Source organism: Heterodontus francisci, chromosome 19 (assembly GCF_036365525.1).
Source record: "Heterodontus francisci isolate sHetFra1 chromosome 19, sHetFra1.hap1, whole genome shotgun sequence".
In the NCBI taxonomy this organism is placed as follows: domain Eukaryota; kingdom Metazoa; phylum Chordata; class Chondrichthyes; order Heterodontiformes; family Heterodontidae; genus Heterodontus; species Heterodontus francisci.
Genome location: NC_090389.1, coordinates 37376856 through 37398941, shown reverse-complemented (window position 1 = coordinate 37398941; position 22086 = coordinate 37376856). Strand labels below are relative to the sequence as shown.

The following is a 22086-nucleotide window of genomic DNA, read 5'->3' as shown; positions in this document are numbered from 1 at the left end:
GCAACATTTATCTCTCAATGTAAATCATTAAAACAGATTATCTGGTCAATTCATTGCTGTTTGTGGGTCAATGATAGCCACATTTCTCTACATTTAGACTGTGACTTTACTCAAAATTGATTAATTGGCTTTGGGTCATGAAAGCTACTTTATAAATTCAAGTTCAATAGTAAAGTGCGAGGTGGTCCATTTTGGCAGGAAGAATAGTAAATGTCTAAATGGGACAGAGGAACAGAGCAATCTGGCGGTACACAACAACATAGGTTAATGAGGCCAGAAAAAAAGCACTCTTCTTTATTTCTAGAAGGATAGAATTGAAAAGCAAGAATGATAGGTTAAACATGTGAAGAAGCTTGGTTAGCCCACACTTGGAATACAGTGAATAGTTCTGATCGCCATTTTATAAGGATACAGAGGCACTGGAAAAGGAGCAAACAATATTTAACAGATTACCAGAACTGAAGGGTTATATTTATCAAGACAGACTAAACATGCCCTAAATTAAAAAAAGAGGGCTAAAACACAAAGTAATGATGCAGATGAAATGTAGAGGTAATAAATTTATAAAAAAGTAAATTCAACGATGAAAACTTTCACTTGAATCTACATGTCATTTGTCAAAAGGAGTACTCTTTTCTCCACAAAAAGACTAAGGAGTGACCTCATAGGTCTTGAAGACTGGGGAGGCATGAAGGTGGTGTTTACATTTGCAGGGGAGATCAGAACTAGGGGCCATAAATATAAGATGTCACAAATAAATCCAATAGGGAACTCAGGAGAAACTTCTTTACCCAAGGAGCGCTGAGGATGTTGAAATCACTACTGCAGGAAGCAGTTGAGCCAAATAGCATTTAAGGGGTAACTAGTGAAACACATCAGGGAGAAAGGAATAGAAGGATATGTTGATAGAATTAGATGAGGGGTGACAGAAGGCTTATGTGGAAAATAAACACCAGCATAGACCCAATGGGCTGAATGGCCTGTTTCTGTGCTGTAAATATAATCTAACGATGTAAGTTGCTTCATGCTTGCTTGCCATTTTAATTCTACCCAGACAGATGCAAAATCTATTCTGTTGGCTAACATAGAATACCTTTTATTACTTGTGAGGGTACCACTTAACAGTCGATGACTAGAGACTTGGTTTTTCTTTGCACAAGGAGGAAATCAGCATTGACACGTACATCTAGAAATACCACAGAGGCCTTGTATGCCTTTTATTCAAGTTGGTGCATGCAGGTAGTCACCCAAAAGAGTGTGAGCATTTATTGAATCATCTCAAGACTATGGCAGGATATTGGAAGATTTGGATACTACAAGTGTTTTATTATTCCCAAAGGTTGCATTATCAATCAAATCTGCCCTGCAAGACACCTGCCAAATGCCATCAAGACCCTTCGATTCATGAGTAAATTATAATTGCCTACAACATTTCATCTCTCGTTCTCATGCCAGATACTGTGGCAAAGGCTTTCTCTGGGGAAAGTGGTTGACTGACACCTCCCTCCCTAAGCAGGAAAAAAAAATCAACTGAAAGGCAATGTTCCACCAATATAGAATTAAGCAGCTGAATGCTCTGTGGAGTGAACTCGAGATAAATATTCTATGACAGACACTGGTCCAGGTTCAGTATTATTGGGAGGCTTTACAAAGAGTGACATCTGATCATTGTGAAGCGAAATATGCTGCAACACAGGAGTATCTGCTGCACTGATCTTACACAACTGTAAAGTCTTAATTTTTAATCAACTGAAACATAGATTCTAACTTAAGCCACATGGTCTGTCAATTGATTCTTCTTCTGTTACCTTAAAGCTTGGAGCTCAAGAGATGCTTGTGCCACCCCAGCCTGCAAATCACAGGAACAAGTCTGTTCAGTTTGACCCCAAATAGCACTATCTCACCAGATATAGTGGTATAACATCACACTTGTGCTCAGGGAGTAAGTGCTTGCTTACAGAAGTGGTCCTTAACATTAAGCACTAACTGCCACAGCCCATCACTATCTAGTTAGAGGGGTTTTTAGCCTTGATTTTTTTTTTGGGCAGGGTAAGTTTAAAGAATAAAAGGACAGTCACTGTTGACTGTGGAAAGGGAAATTTATCTTTCATTCGATCATCAGTTTCACATGGATTCGAAATGGGTCCGAAAAGGTGAACCAACAGTGGACCAGAGCAATCCACAAATACATAAGATGCCAATTCTACTGGCATAAGCAACTATCAGTTCCTACACCTCCTTGACACTACACTGATGTAACAGACACACTAAAAATGATACAATAAAAGCAAAATACTGCGGATGCTGGAAATACTCAGCAGGTCTGGCAACATCTGTGGAGAGAGAAGCAGAGTTAAAGTTTTAGGTCACTGACCCTTCCTCAGAACTGGCAAATATTAGAAATGTAAAAGGTTTTAAACAAGTAAAGTGGGGGTGGGGCAAGAGATAACAAAAGAGAAGGTGCTGATAGGACAAGGTCACAGAGAATAACTGACAAGGTCATGCAGCAAAAGCAAATGGTATGTTCATGGTGTGTTGAAAGACAAAGTGTTAGTACAGAGAGGGTGTTAATGGACAGAAAACTGAACAGCCTGGCCCCAAGCACAAACATGAAAAAAGTGAGTAGGCACAGTAGAAACAAACTAAAATAAAGAATAAAAAAAAATAAAAATAAAAAAGGAGGGGGGGCGGTCACGTCATGCTCTTAAATTGTTGAACTCAATGTTCAGTCCGACAGGCTGTGGTGTGCCTAATTGATAAATGAGGTGCTGTTCCTCGAGCTTGTGTTGATGTTCACTGGAACACTGCAGCAATCCCAGGACAGAGATGTGGGCATGAAAGCAGGAGGGGGGGAGAAAGAGGTGAAATGGCCAGCAACCTTTAGTTCAGGGGTCATGCTTTCAGACTGAGTGGAGGTGTTTCGCAAAGCAGTCGCCCAGTCTGCGTTTGGTCTCCCCAATGTAGAGGAGACCACATTGTGAGCAACGAATACAGTATACTACACTGAAAGAAACTCAACGTGAGAGACCTTCAACTTGCAGGAAGGACATTTTACACTCGGTATAGATATCAACTGATATCAAATGTTCTCACCTCACAACCTTAAATGGATGAGACTTTGTGCCCATCAGCTGATAGCTCACTCTGCCAAACGAGGAATGCAGCATTTCTACAGAGTACCTACTGTCTCTGTACTTGTTCACTTGGATTGCACTTCCCAGAACATCTGCTGGCTAGCCCATTTGCACTGGTTTCGCACATGAATTTCAGTATACATCAATTAACATTTACTCAAGTACAGAACCTCTCCATCAGGGAAATATAGTCTGTGGGAAAATTATGGAATTCAATGCCACACAACCCATAGTAAATTCTTGACGTTATCATGGACTTTATTATTCATGTTCAGACTTGGACAAAAGGGAGAATATTCAAAATTCAACATTGATGCCAAAAACTGGACCAAAAAAAACATGATACCATCATTACCTGAAGGCGGCCTTCTTTCACTATTTAAACTCTCAGCCCACGATGCACTGAGAGAGAGGGAGAGAGATAGTTGCAAGGGCAGGTAGAAAGTATATGCTAATTTCTAATATCTTTTGGCAGTTTATATTAATATGAAGACCAGGGAGTGAAGATTGTACAAATTCTTCCAGAGTTTTCATGATGTGGCCTCCTTACCAGCTTCACAGCAATGTTACATTTCCCAGCATCTTCTGAAATTGATCTAGATGTCCATTGCTCAACCCAGCTGTTAGCAGCCCGTGCCAGATTCCTACCACCATTCATTCAATCACCACCAGATTTGTTTTGGGTGTTTAACAAACATAATTAAATTGGGCAGAACTACATCCTTTTGTTATCAACAGACCTTCATTTTAAGTTGAGTCAATCCCCACATTGCAAATTAAACCAAGCGCATATTTATTGCTTCCATTATCCCAGCTGTGAAGCCACTGAGGCAAGACTAATCTCCTGGCCAGAATACTTGAACAGTTTTGTTTTTGCCGAACCCACTTGACCAAAACATTGTTATCTTTGAGGATGCAGCCATAAACCATCTTGTGAAGAGATCAATTTTTATTCTCTGTTGTCAATCGGCTGAGCCAGGGGATTCATAGATCCAAATCATGCCAAGTGACTTATTTCAAGGGCCTTACAAGAGTGTATTCCCACACACTGAAAATTTTCTGTACTCCAGTAATATCCAAGATGTGGCCCACAATGTTCTTTGATCAGGATGGTGCAACTCCTGCCAGTTCCCTACTTTGCTCTTGTGCACAAATTCAGCAACTGAAAGCTGCTTCAAATTCCCATGCCTGGAGGGCCAAAAAAGGCTGCTCCTGATAGATGAATACTGTAGAGCTGAGGCGCCTCCTACTGTTATATCATTTAGCTAGTTGAAAATAATGACGTGTCAAAATAAATCAACCATCTCTGCCATATTCTGAAGCCTTGGAATGTCAGTGGCAAGAATGCTGGCAAATTCAGTCTGAAAAGCTCAGATTTCAACCAAAGTCAAAGATAGCATCACAAACGGAGTGTCTGTGCTGGAATGAACAGGGAATCTATGAAAAGTAACAAATCAAACGCTGAAAAAACAAGCTGAACTCAAAGCAACAGTGAATGTCAAGTTACATTCCTGTTTCTTCATGCTGATGGTACTATTCCCTACTCAGGTAGACATAAAATATGCTGCAGCACGATGCAAAGAGAAGTGAAGGAGGGGGTTTCGGAGAATCCTGGACAATATTTATTACTCTCAATGAAATGGTCAGAAACTCAAATGGACGAGACAAAAACTGCTGTGGCTACTACAGCAGATCAGAGGCTGAGTATTCTGCAGTCAGTGGCTCACCTCTCGACACCTTAGAGTCGCACCACCACCAATAAAGGTACAAGTCCTTGTGTGACAAAACACTCACCGCTTGTCTGGATGGGTGCAGCTACAAAGCTCAATACCATCAGGACGAAGCAGTTCGCCTGATTGGCACCTCATCCTACTCTACACAGCGTCTTAAAGGAGAGCTTTGAGCCTAAACAGATAAAGTGATGGGTGAAAGAAGAAGTGGGAGTGGGGGAGGGGTGGTACATTGTGTTCCTCTAATTCTGGCCATCAAAGTTCTCACAGGATTGCAAGGCTGGAGGAGGTGAGAGAGATAGGGAGGGGAGAGGCCATGGAGTGATTTCAATGGTAGGATGAGAACATCGAAAAAAAAATGAGGCATTGCTTGACCAGGTGCTAATGTAGGTCAGCGAGCATAGAGATAATGGGTGAAAGGGACTAAATGCAAGTTAGGGTACAGGCAGCAGAGTTTGGATGCACTCAAGTTTGTGGAGGGTGGGAGGTTGACCAGGGGTGCATTGGAAGAGTCCAGACTGGAGACAATATAAAGGTAAATGAGGATTTCAACAGCAGAAAGGCTAAGGCAGGGGCAAAGATGGGTGATTTTACAGAGGTGGAAGTAGGCGGTCTTTGTAATGGCCCATATACAGGGACTGAAATTCAACTTGGGGTCAAATAGGACCCAGAGTTTGCGAACATTCTGGTTCAGCCAGTGACAGGGAGATGGAAGCCAAAAACAACAGCTTTTGTCTTCCTGATGTTTAATTGGAAGAAATTTCAGCTCATCCAGGACTGGTGTCAGACTAGCACCCTGACAACACAAAGGTAGTGGAAGACTCGAGAGATGGTGGCGAGGAAGAGTTGGGAGTCATCAGCAAAATGCAGAACCTCCTGTTGTAAATCAAACTCGAGCACTCAATTCTCTCAAGTTAAATTGTAAACATGGCCAAATACTTCTGTCCAAAATTCTCCGTGATAGTCAGTGAATGAAAACTCCATAACGATTGATTGCAGGTTAATATTTTGCCCTCACCACACAAAACGCCTGACTGAAGTGAATGAATTTTCCCAGTAGGGGACGAGGCTCAATCGTCAGTGAAGTTGGGATAAATCACTCAAGTCACGACTATTTCCAATGCTGGTAAATTTTCAACATGGAAACACTTCTGTGCCTTGATCATGAAAACCACAATATAATTTAAACCCATTACTGCTCAAGATTTTGTAACACCTCAACACCTGATAACAGGACTATGTGCTTTTCGTTGGCAGTATCATCACACAGATGTCACGCACAATTTGTCTCAAGCAAAGCAGCTTCTTTCTGCAGCTCCTCTCATAGCATTTCATCCAAAATGACAGCAGTCAGATACCATCACATTTCCCCTGAGAATCAGCCAGGTTTCCATCTAAGTGAAAAAAAAACTGCCCGAGGGCAGCAATTTAAGTGTCTGGCAGAGGAGTGATAGGACACAAAATTAATTACACACTCAGTTATTTATTGCTGGCTACAAGCGTCTAATGATTCTTAGTGCCATAGCCAGGCTGCAGGATCCATGCAGAGCTAGTTAAAGGCGCAAATATTTCAGCTTTATTGGGTGGGTGCCAAAAAGCCTTACTTTAACAAAGGAAGCTGTGAAGGCATCAACCTTCAGTCCCCTGCGAAACTGCAGTGATCGATCACTGGCATAAACTCTAGTGACATCCAATTTTTCTCAACTAAATTCTAAAACTAAGCTCTGTGATGTCTCAGCCTTAACGTTGAAAGATTCCCGTTCTACAAAAACTAAAAAGTTATCCCAATGTAGAGAAATGGTCAAGAAACTACCAGCTGACCCACTGAGCCTATCCCATATAGTCATGGGATGCCTGATGCAACTGAGCATTACCTCCAACACAAATCCACCCGCTCAACCAACAACCTGCATTCATATTGCACCATTAACAGAGTCAAACATATAACCTCCCACCACCAGAGGGGCAAAAAAGTATTCTTGAAAATATTCCAAAGAAAATTCAGGGGGAAAAAGTCCTCAACCAACTCAGGAAAGCGAGGTGGAATCCTCAGCTAATTCAGCAGAAAAAACCCGGGCAATTTGTCTCCACTCTCCAAAAGGAAATCAAGCTGAGGTCCCGGAGACCAGCAATCATGAGGTACAGTAACAGCAGCAGCCAGGAACTCACCACCTCCCTTCTGGATACCTGCAGTAAATCCACTTCACTGCACCAGGCCAGCAACTTGTTCCAAAGGTCAATGCAAGAGGAAAAATCTCAACATCTATCCCAGTTCTAAACTTATGTAATGGATGCCCATATTCCCCTGTTCTCCCTGACCTATCGAACTAATACCGTCTATCCACATAGACACGATCTAATCCTGTCACTATTTTCAAGACGGCAATGAAATCTCCCCAAAGTCTATGTTTCTTCTTTCAAAAAATCAATAAGATACAGCTATCAAGCCAATCATGGCAACTAAAGGATTTTTGTGCAACACCATATGACAGTTTTATACTTGAAAACTGCTACATAAATCCAAGGTTTTGTTTTGCTCATGTTTTAAGGTGGGTGTTAATCTAGCAGCTGGCCTCAGGACCTTTTCCAGGGCTCATGCATCATCCAGCACGGGATGCAAGCTAAACTGGACTCAGTATTCTAGCTGATGCCGAACCAAGGTCATTTACAAAGTACAGTACTTTTGTTTTACCAACTCTGATTCTGAGTTCCCTTATTCTTTCCAAGGATTATATCTACATCCACTTAGATATTCAAACTTCATGGAGTCAACTATGCATTGCATTAAAGACAACAGAGCAGAGTCTCCTGGAGTGAAGGCTGAAGCAGAGTAGCCATTTAAAACCTCCGCAACATCTTCGAAGTTAACCTGAATTTGCCTGAATACAAAAACTTCAACCTGCACAATACTTAATTCCTTTCTGACTCGCGACACAGCAGAAAAGGGTTTTATGAATGCTACCACAGTTATCCACTGTCATCTTCTCTTCCTTAGAACATAAATCTACCTTCCTATCTGAAAATCTGTGTTTCAAGAGCTTTTTTCAAAAATAGGTTTTAAAGTTTCTTTGGTCTTAACAGAGGTTACCAGCATTATGATTCATGCGCTCTCCTGATATTTATTCGCATGCCCAGTCCAAGAGACCATTTCCACAGACAAGCCAATACTTACGAACTGAAACACGACCTTATATGTAATGCGGGAATTACCGTGTCCCAGGTGAAGAATTAGCCCGTTTGCTCTTAAGATATACACTGGAAATGCTTACTACCTACCTCTCTAACTGGCAACTCTCCCACAGACTATGTATCTCAAGGCTACAACTACAAATCAGGTTTATTTAGAACAAAGATTAGCAGAAGTAAATGTCAACTGACAGCAGGCAGATAAATCACAGTACTTGTCTCAGCTTACATTATTTTTTCTGCACATTTACTGGTGTTTCTGGGATCGAGGAAAATATAACAAGGACATGAGGAATCAGTCATAATCTATCAAAAACACAAGTCCTTTGGCTATAGTACAGAAGTCTGCTGTCTCTCAATCACTATGATCAGCTGTCAGGATAAAATAACAAATACTCTTAAGGGTACAAATATATTGTGTTAAATTCCAACAAAATAAATCAATCTTGTATCAGGAAAAAAGGACCATTGGAGAACTAACAGAGATTCAACGAGGAGCCAATTACTAATAAAAACGTTGGACTGTAAACTCCTCAACTGCCAACAAGTCCAAGAAAACCTAAACATCCAAGCACGGCAGGCCATTCGGCCCACTGTGCCTATGCCAGCTCTTCAAAAGAGCTAGTCAATAAGTCTCACTTCCGTGTTATTTTCCCATAGCCCTGCATTTTTCCCTTTCTAACTAGTTATCCAACTCTTGTTTGATAGCCGTTATTGAATCTGTTTCCATCACCCTTTCAAGGCAGTGCAATCCAAAACCTAACAACTTGTTGTGTAAAATAAATTCTCATCTCCCCTCCAGTTCTTTTGACATTTTATCTTATATCTGCGTCCTCTGGTTACCAACCTTAATCGTATCTACTCGCAGAAAAATGTCACGTTCTCTAGTCTCTCCATATAACTGACATCACTCAACCATGTATCAATTTACGAAATTTCTTCTGCACCTTCTCAAAAACCTGGACATCCTTCCAAAAGCCTGGTGCCCAGAACTGGACACAATTCTCCAAAAGAAACCTAACAAGTGACTCACAAACTTCATAACTCGTTTGCTTTTGTATTTTTATGCTTCTATTTATAAAGACAAGGATCCCATGTGCCTTTCCTTTTTAGCAATAGCTTTACCAACTAGTCCTGCAATGTTCAAAGATTTAGGTCTGAGAGCCCCAGGTCTCTCTGCTCCTGCATCCCCTTTAAATTTTACCCTCGAGTTTCTCCAACCACCTAGTTGGCTATGATTTCAACTTGTCAAAAATAGTTCGTGATAAGGTTGCTCATACATGAATAATAACACAACCTGAACCAGCAAAAACACAATTTCAGATTAAAAGACAAAAAACTTAAAATGCATTCATGACCCCTTAAACTATTTTCTGTCCTACTTTTATTTATTTTTCTAAGTTCCTTTTCTGCAACCTAATCTAAATTCTTGCCCCGTTTTAGAAGTAGAAATAAGTGGCTCAAAACCAAATGTTTTTGCTGCAAACAAGCAGCATCTGGATGCCATCTTGGCAGGACCAAGCATTCCACTAGGATACTCAGCCTCAGTTGGGCACACAATTCAAGGAGCACTCTAGAGAAAGGGTAGAAAGGCAGGTCCTACAGCCAAATCCAAGCGGGAAAATACTATGGTTCTGCACACATTCACTTAAAGAACGATCCTTCTTCGCAGTGCTAGGAGAATCAGTTGCAAGCAAAAGAAAATAACCTGTTTCTCAGCTGGTAGTTCAAAATTATTTACTTACTCAGTAGCTTGTCCAAAATGTTCAGGGTGGAAATCTTGAGTTGATGAGCTGCGTTCACCCTTTCTGCCCTCAAGCTATAATTTGTGATTTTTTTCTTAACAGCAACCAAAGTTAAGCACTAGTGTCGACCACCACAGTTGAAAAGATTGAAAGGAAGACAAATGAATTAGGGGCTGAGCGATGAGTGCCAGCTTCAATTTTAAAAGTCTGAAAGTTCTAGGAGGACAGATTAAGGGAATTTACAAAGTACTACACTTGAAGGACCTAGAAAAGAATGAGTTAGATTAGAAGACTGTGCAGTTTAACAGTTGGAAGGAAGAGCATGTAAGTCAGAGTCCAGGGCAAACAATGAACACGTCACATTATCACAGAATTGTTACAGTGCAGAAGGAGGCCATTCAGCCCATCGTATCTGCACCGGCTCTCCTAATGAGTACTCTACCTCTCTACTCATGGTAACTAACAACTCAAAGCGGGTAAGGGAGAGTTGGACGGAGGCATAAACAAGATCACAGCTCAGTGAACAAACCATGTCTCAGTGCATAACGCAAGTAAATTGTACCTCCAAGCATTAATTACTAATGTGGTAATCAGCTTTGCCATATGCATGGCACACCAACGTAGCACAGAGAGCTTTCAATAGGGAGCATTTGTTTTTCAGCTCCCAGCAACAACTCAAAAGAAGCACTGCTTGCTTTGTAGCGAGCCACTCAAACCAGAATGGTTCACTGGTTCAATCCCTCAATTGTGTCAAGTTTACCATCACCTAAGGCAGAGTTGGGGCAATGAACCAGGATGTCCCCAGTGTTGGGAAGGGTAAGTCAGTCAGGCCTCCTGCCCCTGTTGGCCATCCAAGGGCATCGAACGGAAAAAAATAAGCATCTGTTGAAGTCTGTATCAGACTCAACCAAGATGCCTCACAGTCAGTCAGTCTACAAGAGCAAATTCGATGAGTTTCTGCAGGACTGCCAGTATCCCTGAAACTATAATCAAAGTAGGAGTGATGACTTGGGGAAAGAAAAGATAGGGGATATAAAGCTTAAGAGGAAAAAACAATGCCATTGGGAACAATGTTGTGGAACCCTTGTACAGGAAAAGGTGATTTCAAGGACACTGTGCATCTTATTTAAACATCTGGCACATACTTTGACTGGAATCCTTTCAATTTAATTTCCCATGGAATCAGAAGCAAACCGTAGGAGTGTTAAATTATACACAAGTAAATTCAAAGATTTTTCCCAGCAAAAAGGAACTAACTTTTCCTGGATGATATATTCTTGTAACCAAAGCATGACAACTATTGAATAGCAATTTCAATCTCCACATGGTTAAAAATCCTGAAATAAGCTTTCAGACTTACCACATGGAAATGCAACTAAATCGCTGTTACAGCACAATAACATTCTGACTGCTTATCCTTTATATATTAAATTATTTTAGATTTCCCATTAGTCATGCCAAATTTCTGGCAGTCACTATTTAGTCAAGCTATTCCATCATTTGTAATGCCTGGAGATAATGCCTAATGTGCAATGGCAATTTCTACTTCTCAGATCTCTACTACCTGCTGTTCAGTCTAGTCATCACTGGTGGCGCTAGTTGTCCAGATTCACACCACCCGACTCCCACCGCCCCTCTAATGGCTCGTCTTTTTCTCATGTCCAATTACTGGCATGTGTAAGGCTCTTCTCAATTTTCTTCGGTTCTCTCTTTGCCCCAAATAATGACTTACACACTCTATCTTCCGACTATGTTAAACAAAGAATAATGGTACTGTCTTTGACTCTTACTCATTCTTTTCTAGTAGTACTTTTAAATTCCCTTAATCTGTCCTCCTCGAACTTTCAGACTTTTAAAAGTGAAGCTGGCACTCACCGCTCAGGCCCTAATTCACTTGTCTTCCTTTCGATCTTTTCAACCTTGGTGTTCTCCTCCACAATTTAGTGCTTAACCTTGGTTGCTCGCGAGGAAAAAAAAATTACAAATTATAACTCAAGAGGGCAGCTCATCAACTCAATGCTTCCACTATGAACATTTTGAATAAGCTACTGCATAAGTAAAGAATTTTGAACTACCAGCTAGGAAACAGGTTATTTTATTTTGCCTGCGACCGATTCTCCTTGGACCACGATGAAGGATCATAAGGTCAAATACAAGGGCAGTCGTGTGCTTTTGGAATACAGGCCACAGACCTGCACTTACTTCACAATACTGTGCATTAGGGCTTATCCAGTCATCAAGTGTGATATTTCAGTCGCTCAACACACTTTTAACATTCCATATATAAAGATTCCAAAACACAGCAAGGAGTTACAATCGAGACCTTTAAAGTAATGTGGGGCAAGATACCATCCCAAGTGAACAGGCCATTTGAGCAGACAGAGGGGCATCAGTCCAAGATCCGGATGCATAGAACCGGGTTGGATGTCAGGAGTTACTTTTTACTGAGCGTCACTGGCCTCCCACGTTGCCGGCCCATGAACGCAAATTTATTGCAAGCATTCAAAAATGAGCTGGATGAGCTTCTGCAGGTGGTAGATACTTCAACCTGTAGAAGGTGAGTGTGTCAATGGAGACTCATGTCAGCAGTCACTATGATTTGCTGGAAATCAAACCTGCTTGATCCCCATTGTGGGCCAGAGAGGAACTTCACAGAGTTTTTATTTCTAAATTGTTTCCTCTGGCTTTTTCCCTCTTCGAGGGAATTATGTAATGGAGGGGTGGGGATAGGGGAGATACTGTTGTCCCAATACGGGACAGACAGACTTAAATAGACCAGCTGGTTGTCTTCTCCTGTCGCACGTTATGTCTATGATATAGAAAGTAAAATACTGGATAACTTAGTCTAGGAGGATTATCAGAGAAGTCCAAAACAAGGATAGAATCAGCAGGTGCATGGAAGTACACCAGAAAGGCATCTATTACAAGCGAGGAATAAAATTGGCAGAACTAAAACAAAAATGGTCTGAGGAGACTCAGGAGAACGGGAAAACAAACATGAAGTCACCTCAGGCTCTTATGACAGTTGACCATCTTGCAGCAATTTAAGGAAGGATGGGTTACTCTGATGTTATTACAGTTCGGACAGTTCTTTAAATGATCCAAGACTCTTCTATACTTTAAGGAGGCAGCAATGAAAACCTAAATGTGAGGCTGAATCAAACTATCTTGGTTACATTTTGAAGGAGTACAGGCAACAGATCTCTGCTCACTACATCCAAAATGGAAGACTGGGTATAGTGATTTATGCTGAACTCGAACACCCCCCTCATTTGGAACATCGCTGGTGACAAGCTGCTCAAAAAGGAAAACAATTTAAAATGTATTTTGATGAATCAAGATGTTCTAAAAATACCTTCATTTTCTATTGGCTTTATAGAAGCTCTGGCCTTTGAGATCAGCCACCTGGTATTGGTCTTGACCATCAATCTGCTGAAATAAAGATTAACTGCAAACTCATCTAGCAGAATACTTAAAGCTACTGCTCAAGAGTAATCAGTCCACAGAAAGGTGTACGTGAGGTTATTCAAAAGACAAGCATTTTGGCAGGCCGACAAGTAGAAAATGGGAGTAGGAGGCCATAAATCTTGGATCTCTACATCTCCTGAGGGAACCTGACAATCAATGGCAAGTCAAGTGGTTTAGTCTAGTGCATCAACTAAAGGACAAGCTAACTAAAACACACAACATTCCTTTAGAGTCCCCAGTGACAATTACCTTACGAGTTCCAGTCACTGCGCCCACATACATGTTGATCGTTATACTGTCTGGAATCTTAACATCTTAAAGGTGGTGCGAAAGCCAGTGGACAACGTGGTCGTTACTTAAAATATGGTGGCACCACTGCACCTCTTTCAAAATGGGGCCTCAGAGTTCGGCTCTGTGGTGGGAAATGCAAATACTGACTGCTCCAAACTAGGCAGATGTAGCCGTGGCAGGAATCGACTTTATTTCTCCAGGGACTTGAGCACAAAAAAAAAAGCTAGGGTGACATTTTAGTGCAGTGCTAAGGGAGTGCTGCACAGTCGGATGTAAACCAAGGCCCCTTCTATCCTCTTGGGTGGATGCAAAAGATCCTATGGTAATATTTTGAAGAGCAGGGAAATTCTCCTGATGTCCTAGCCAACATTTATCCCTCAAACAGTACCATCTGGTCATTATCACATTGTTAATTGTAGGATCAAACTGGTTGTCATATTTCCTGCATTACAACACTTCAAAAGTGCTTAATTAGCTGTAAAGCACTTTGGGGCTTTCAGAGGTTATGAAAGGTGCTATATAAATGCAAGCCTTTCTTTCGCACATTGGGATTTAATCAAAATTCAGTAAGAGATTCATTGTGCTTTTGTCTCGAAGCAGAAATGCAAAACAGTCACTCAAAAATTTCCCAGTTAGCTGAGTGATGAGGCCAATCATATAAACACCATGAAGGGACATCAGGGAGAAACAGTTACAATCCTTCTAACCTGTGAAAGTCTAGTCTTCTTTGGCTTTTGAAGAGCACTCATCTTCTAGTCTTCTCACCCAAGAGTACTTTCCCTACCAGCCCACCCACCTCTGTACCCACCCTAAAATGATGCCCAATTTGCCTGCCCAGATCATTTGCAGCCAGTCAGAAACCTGAAGAGGACAGCGAGAGTGAAAAACAGAGCATGAGTGAGCATGCAGGAGAGGTGGAAGTGGAAAGTGAAATACAGCAGCAGGTAAAAGTCGGTCTGAAAGAGAGAGAGAGAGCGGGAGACACATAGTAGAGCTAGAGACAGAGACAGTGAGAGCCTGTGTGAGAAAAAGTGTTGGCTACTGGCACAAGGGGGGACAGAGAGCACAAATGATTATGTAAAACATTATGGAGCCAAAGCTCTTGTATTATACATTCACAGAAGGGCCTTCCTATTGCTGAGAAAATCTTGAGCTATAAAATTCGTCTAATGCACTGCAGTAGGAATCTTTTCAAAAATCCTTCTCCCAGAAAGCAGTCACAAGGGCCAATACTTAGGGGAATTTCACTTCAACTATCGATGGCCACCTACATTAACTCCATACACCCTATGGGAAATGTCAGCAATCAAAATATCATAAAAGGAGTGTGACCCCAAAGCAGTTGAAGTGATCATAAATCAGATGGATGCTCAACTTTATTTCCCAAAGCAATTCCAACAAAAATCTGGAGATCTAAACCAGTGTATTTGAGCAAGATATCGTCATATCCCTACAAGGTTAAACTGTTCAAGTAAATGAGTGAAACAAATTACACAGATGCACTGCAACCCATCCCAGCCAGTGTAATTCAGCATGTCTAATTCTGGATCATGGGCAGGTCCAAGACTTCAAACAAATTAAAACAATCCCATCCCTAGCATTCAATGTCTATTTAACAGTAAATTGTTATTTGGAAAGTAAAAACTTCAGAAGATTTCACAAGCATAAAAGATCACAAAGTCAAGCCATCACAAGCCAGATTACACACTAATGCAAATCACTGTACCAAGGTTTGAACCTTCCAAACCCGTGACCTCTACCAAGTAGAAGGACAAGGGCAGCAAATGCATGGGAACACCACCACCTGCAAGTTCCCCTCCAAGTCACACACCATCCTGACTTGGAACTATATTGCCGTTCCTTCACGGTCGCTGGGTCAAAATCCTGGAACTCCCTTCCTAACAGCACTGTGGGTGTACCTACCCCACAAGGACTGCAGCGGTTCAAGAAGGCAGCTCACCACCACCTTCTCAAGGGCAATTAGGGATGGGCAATAAATGTTGGTCTAGCCAGCGACACCCACATCCTATGAATGAATAAAAAACAGATTCGCCAAAATAATGTCAGCAAGGATGACTGGTGAACAGGAGAACTTAAGGAGTTGAATAGAAAATAAAAAAAGTGCTGGGATGATGAGGGTCTTAGAAAATGTTTTCTTTAGTTAGCTTAATGAAACTTATAAAATTTGAGAGTTCAGCAGGGTAGATACAGGGAGGCTATTTCCCTGGCTGGAAAGTCTCAAACTAGGGGTCGTAGTCTCAGGATAAGGGGGCAAACATTTAGGACTAATATGAGGAGAAATTTCTTCACTCAGGTTTGTGAATCTTAATTCTCTATCTCAGAGGACTGTAGATGCTCAATTGGAGTACATTCAAGACTAAGATTGGCAGATTTTTGGATACTAAGAGAATCAGTGGGTATGGGATTCTGGTCGGAAAATTGAATTATGGTAGATGACAGGGCGGCACAGTGGCGCAGTGGTTAGCACAGCAGCCTCACAGCTCCAGCGACCCGGGTTCAATACTGGGTACTTGCAAGTTCTCCCTGTGTCTGCGTGGGTTTTCTCCAGGTACTCCAGTTTCCTCCCACAAGCCAAAAGACTTGCAGGTTGGTAGGTAAATTGGCCATTATAAATTGCCCCTAGTATAGGTAGGTGGTAGGGAAAAATAGGGACAGGTGGGGATGTGGTAGGAATATGGGATTAGTATAAATGGGTGGTTGATGGTCGGCACAGACTCGGTGGGCCGAAGGACCTGTTTCAGTGCTGTATCTCTAAACTAAACTAAACTAATGATAATCCATGATCTTTCTGAATGGCAGAACAGGATCAAGGAGTCATATGGCCTTCTCCTGCTTCGATTTCTGATGTTTTTTTTTAAATCTGTGCTTGACCTAAATGCTCATTGTTTCCCCTGTTTTTTTCACACCGACAATTATTAGTGTTCACACTAGGGATATTATGCACACGTACAGTTCTCTGATGTATCATACTTAAAATTGGAAACTATACAGTACTGAGGACTGATATGTATCATTCTAAGCTGGAGCCATGTCCCTTTCAAACTACAAGATCAAGTGACTGCCAAAAGAAATCATGAATGAATTTCAGGCTTTCACACTTCACTGAAATACCTGACAATTTTGTATTCCATTCTACAGTACTAACAGGAGACAACTTGATAAGCAAAAAGTTCAGCATATTATCATGTATGTCAAAACATTGCCAGTTAATATGAACATTCTACTAAAATAAATTTTACACCACGGGTAGCAATCTCCTACCATTAGCAAATACAGTGGATTGGGCCAAATTTCGTTACTGCTACACCAATGGTAAAGCGCAGTGAACCAGCCCCAACCAGCCTTGCGCAATATTCCACCCACCCAAAGTCAGTCCCAGAATTTTCTCTTGCCTGTTTCTTAAGGGACTGACTGATCTTGCTGATGTACCATTCCACAGGCACCGCCTCACCCAAATTCGTCATTTCTGACAGGAACTATTCAGCCTCATGGGGCTGTCATGATTGAGCCCACCCAACATCCACATGAACATTTTTCAACAGGACTCACTGGACAGTAATGTAAGCGTAAGGTGGCTAATTTGACTTACCCAATTTAAAAAATACAGGGTTAAGAAATACGTTAGCATTGCCTTTTATTTCCAATCACCGTACTGAACACTTTTTACAAGTTTCTACTCCGTGTGTTGCTGCCGATGCTCAACTAGAAGCTATTAAGTCCGGTGTTAGAAACAGATCTTGCCTCTCAAATCTCCAGGCATTCTTCTCAACACCCAAATTTTTTTTCCAAGTGTTCAACGGAAAGCACATAGACAGCAGCACACAGGATGTGAATATTTCATACTAGATTTTCCCGTTTGGTAAAATCGAGTTTCCGAACTCAACTTTATGCCCCGAGTTTACTCTCCTGCATTACTGAAATCAGCAGAGTATCAATATCTTTCGAATACATTACCTATTAACTGGGGCTGACTATAATATTAAAAGCACATTTATATCCGACACATCACCCCGTGCTCCCGGGAGGCCATATCAGTCACAGCAGAATCAATAAGCAGCCGTGGTCCCGCCTTAATGACGTTATTGGAATGTCTGTACTTCAGTCTGTCCGAACGTTCCCTCCTACAATTCCATTTCCCTTTGTTCCTCCGAATGTCCTACTCCTCAACGTTCCATCTCCACGGATTCGATCACCCACTACACTACTCTAACATGGTCACCCCAATGACTCACGGTCCTTCCAACGATATGATAGCTAGAGAAAGAAGAGCCGCTCGTCAAGTAGGTAACCACGCCACCTAGAGGCGAGGAGTCTCCTCTGGTCCGCCTATTTTAACACACAAGGTTGTGAAAGAAACATTCATTCCTATACCGCTATTCACCTCCCACGAACGCCTGAATGTTCTTTACAACCAACTAATTGCTTTTTGATATGTAGTCAAGCTAACCAGGGAGCCAACACAAAAACAACTTGTATTCATATATATCCCTTTTAACTGGCTAAAGCATCCCATGGCACTCCACAGAAGCGTAATCGAACAAAAAAATTGCCACCAAGCCAAAGAACGGGATATTAGGAGAGGTCATCGAATCATTGAATGATTACAACACAGAAAAGGAGGCCAATCAGCCCTTTGTGTCTGTGCCAGTTCTCTGCAAGAGCAATTCACCTAGTCCCACTACCGCCCACCCCCGCCTTTTCTCCAGAGCCCTGAAATTTGTTTTTCTCTTCAGATAATTATCCAATACTCTTTTGAAGGCCTCAATTGAATCTGCCTCCACCACACCCTCAGGCAGTGCATTCCAGATAGATCCTAGCCACTCGCATAAAGAAGTTTTCCCTCATGTTGCCATTGCTTCTTTTGCCAATCACCTTAAATCAGTGTCCTCTGGTTCTCGATCCTTCCACCAATGGTAACAGTTTCTCCCGATCTACTCTGTCCAGAGCCCTCATTGAAATCTTCTCCAAGGAGAGCAGCCCCAGCTTCTCCAACCTATTCATGTAACTGAAGTTCCTCCACTTGTGAATCTTTTCTACAGCCTCCCTAATACCAACACATCTTTCCTAAAGTGTGATGCCCAAAACTGGACACAATACTCCAGTTGAGGCCGAACCAGTGTTGTATTTGGGTTTTTCAGAACTCGTTTGTTCTTTCTTTCAATTACCCTATTTATAAAGTCCAGGTTCCCGTCTGCCTTATTAACCCCTTTCTCAGTCTGCCTGCAACCTTCAATGATTTGTGCACATATACCTCCAGGTCCCTCTGCTCCTGCACCCACTTTTGAATTGTACCCTTTAATTTATATTGCCTCTCTTCCTACCAAAATGAATTACTTCACACTTCTCTGCATTAAATTTCATCTGCCACTTGTCCGCCCATTCTACCAGCCTGTCTATGTCCTCTTGAAGTTTATTGCTATCCTCCTCACAGTTCACAATATTTCCCTGAAATTTGTGTCATCCACTAATGTTGAAATTGTGCCCTGTGCACCCACGTTGTTACAACCAGGTGAGAAAAGGGTCTAGGGTTTCCCTCTCAGCCTTTGCCTGGTTTAACTGTGACAGGGTTTAATTTTAAAAACCCTGTGTTTTTAACTCCCTCTCAGTGAATTTTGTTCACTGCTCTCCAATTGTAAGGCAAAGAAATAAACCAGACAGGTTATCCTAGATTTAAACAAGAAAGGTGGAAGTTTATTAGCCTTAAACTCTAATTCGGTTAACGACGATGAATTCGCGACACGACCACACTAGCATGCATATGCGATAAACATGCATGCCAATAGAGACAGAAAAGTAGAAAGAATAAAGGGGAAAAGTTTGAGGCGCTAGCTGGAATTTATTTACAGTCCTTTGAGTTCGATGTAGAGTCTTTGATTGCCGGTAAGTCTTGCTGTTTCATTGGGGCCCAGTGCACGCTTTACAACTTGTTTCGATGTAGGAGTCTTTTCTCGCTTGAAGTTTAAGTGACTTCAGTGGAACCAGAGATTCATGAGAGAGAGAGAGAGCTCGCCAGGAGAGAGGCTCTCTTCTTCCAAGTTCAGTTGCAATCTCACCCAAACTGTCCTGTGAGCAGTTCAAACAAAAATCTGGGACAGCAGGTTAGTCATGTGATCAGCTGTTTTAACAAACTCCTGTGTTTGTGGATTCTCCATCTTAGCAGACATCCTGGAATGCTGGCTTTCTTACACATTCAATGTCTGCTGATCAAAATCCATTTGGGTTAATTGAACCAGGGAGCTGTTCTATTGTCCCCAGGCCTTCACATCGAGGATACCGTCCATCATGCAGTGTGGCACTATCACCGTGCTAAATGGGATAGATTTCAAACAGATCTAGCAATGCAAAACTGGGCATCCATGAGGCGCTGTGGGCCATCAGCAGCAGCAGAATTGTACTCAACCACAATCTGTAACCTCATGGCCTGGCATATCCCCCACTCTACCATTACCATCAAGCCAGGAGACCAACCCTGGTTCAATGAAGAGTGCAGGAGGGCATGCCAGGAGCAGCACCAGGCATACCTCAAAATGAGGTGTCAACCTGGTAAAGCTACAAGACAGGACTATCTGCGTGCCAAACTGCGTAAGCACATGCGATAGACAGAGCTAAGCGATCCCATAACCAACGGATCAGATGTAAGCTGTGTAGACCTGCCACATCCAGCCGTGAATGGTGGTGGACAATTAAACAACTAACTGGAGGAGGTGGCTCCACAAATATCCCCATCCTCAATGATGGGGGAGCCCAGCACATCAGTGCGAAAGATAAGGCTGAAGCATTTGCAACAATCTTCAGCCAGAAGTGCCGAGTTGATGATCCATCTCGGCCTCCTCCTGAAGTCCCCAGCATCACAGATGCCAGACTTCAGCCAATTCAATTCACTCCGCGTGATATCAAGAAACAACTGAAGGCACTGGATACTGCAAAAGCTATGGGCCCTGACAATATTCCGGCAATAGTATTGAAGACCTGTGCTCCAGAACTTGCCGCGCCCCTAGCCAAGCTGTTCCAGTACAGCTACAACACTGGCATCTACCCTGCAATGTGGAACATTGCCCAGGTATGTCCTGTACACAAAAAGCAGGACAAGTCCAACCCAGCCAATTACCCTATCAGCCTACTCTCAATCATCAGTAAAGTGATGGAAGGTGTCATCAACAGTGCCATCAAGTGGCACTTGCTTAGCAATAACCTGCTCAGTGATGCTCAGTTTGGGTTCCGCCAGAGCCACTCAGCTCCTGACCTCATCGCAGCCTTGGTTCAAACATGGACAAAAGAGCTGAACTCAAGAGGTGAGGTGAGAGTGACTGCCCTTGACATCAAAGCAGCATTTAACCGAGTATGGCATCAAGGAGCGCTAGCAAAACTGAGGTCAATGGGAATCAGGGGGAAAACCCTCCACTGGCTGGAGTCATACCTAGCGCAAAGGAAGATGGTCGTGGTTGTTGGAGGTCAATCATCTGAGCTCCAGGCCATCACTGCAGGAGTTCCTCAGGGTAGTGTCCTAGGTCCAACCATCATCAGCTGCTTCATCAATGACCTTCCTTCAATCATAAGGTCAGAAGTGGGGATGTTCGCTGATGATTGCACAATGTTCAGCACCATTCGTGACTCCTCAGATACTGAAGCAGTCCGTGTAGAAATGCAGCAAGACCTGGACAATATCCAGGCTTGGGCTGAGAAGTGGCAAGTAACATTCGCACCACACAAGTGCCAGGCAATGACCATCTCCAACAAGAGAGAATCTAACCATCTCCCCTTGACATTCAACGGCATTACCATCACTGAATCCCCCACTATCAACATCCTAGGGGCTACCATTGACCAGAAACTGAACTGGAGTAGCCATATAAATACCGTGGCTGCAAGAGCAGGTCAGAGGCTAGGAAACCTGAGGCGAGTAACTCACCTCCTGACTCCCCAAAGCCTGTCCACCATCTACAAGGCACAAGTCAGGAGTGTGATGGAATACTCTCCACTTGCCTGGATGGATGCAGCTTCAACAACACTCAGGAAGCTCAACACCATCCAGGAAAAAGCAGCCCACTTGATTGGCACCCCATCGACAAACATTCACTCCCTCCACCACCGATGCACAGTGGCAGCAGTGTGTACCATCTACAAGATGCACTGTAGCAATGCATTAAGGCTCCTTAGACAGCTGCTTCCAAACCCGCGACCTCTACCAACTAGAAGGACAAGGACAGCAAATACATGGGAACACCACCACCTGCAAGTTCCCCTCCAAGTCACACACCATCCTGACTTGGAACTGTATCGTCGTTCCTTCACTGTCGCTGGGTCAAATTCCTGGAACTCCCTTCCTCACAGCACTGTTGGTATACCTACCCCAAATGGACTGCACAGGTTCAAGAAGGCAGCTCACCACCACCTTCTCAAGGGCAATTAGGGATGGGCAATAAATGCTGGCCTGGCCAGTGACGGCCACATCCCATGAATGAATTTTTTAAAAAGGCACTGTCTCTGAGTATACAAATGTTTCCAGCCACT

General features: G+C 42.5%; 1 protein-coding gene across 4 annotated transcripts in view; it reads right to left on the bottom strand.

The window, feature by feature from the left end:
- Positions 1 to 17818, bottom strand: part of shq1 (SHQ1, H/ACA ribonucleoprotein assembly factor) — a 156849-nt gene extending 139031 nt beyond the window's left edge. The window contains exons 1-2 of one of the 4 annotated variants that reach the window (XM_068051504.1): positions 17530 to 17818; positions 6146 to 6258 (exon numbers count right to left, since the gene is read on the bottom strand). The gene's annotated coding sequence lies outside the window, so the exon portion shown is untranslated. Of the gene's footprint in view, positions 1 to 6088; positions 6109 to 6145; positions 6259 to 17164; positions 17504 to 17529 lie in introns of those variants that run through there. The other 3 variants (XM_068051503.1, XM_068051507.1, XM_068051505.1) reach the window with 3 other exon arrangements.
- Positions 17819 to 22086: the final 4268 nt, after the last annotated feature.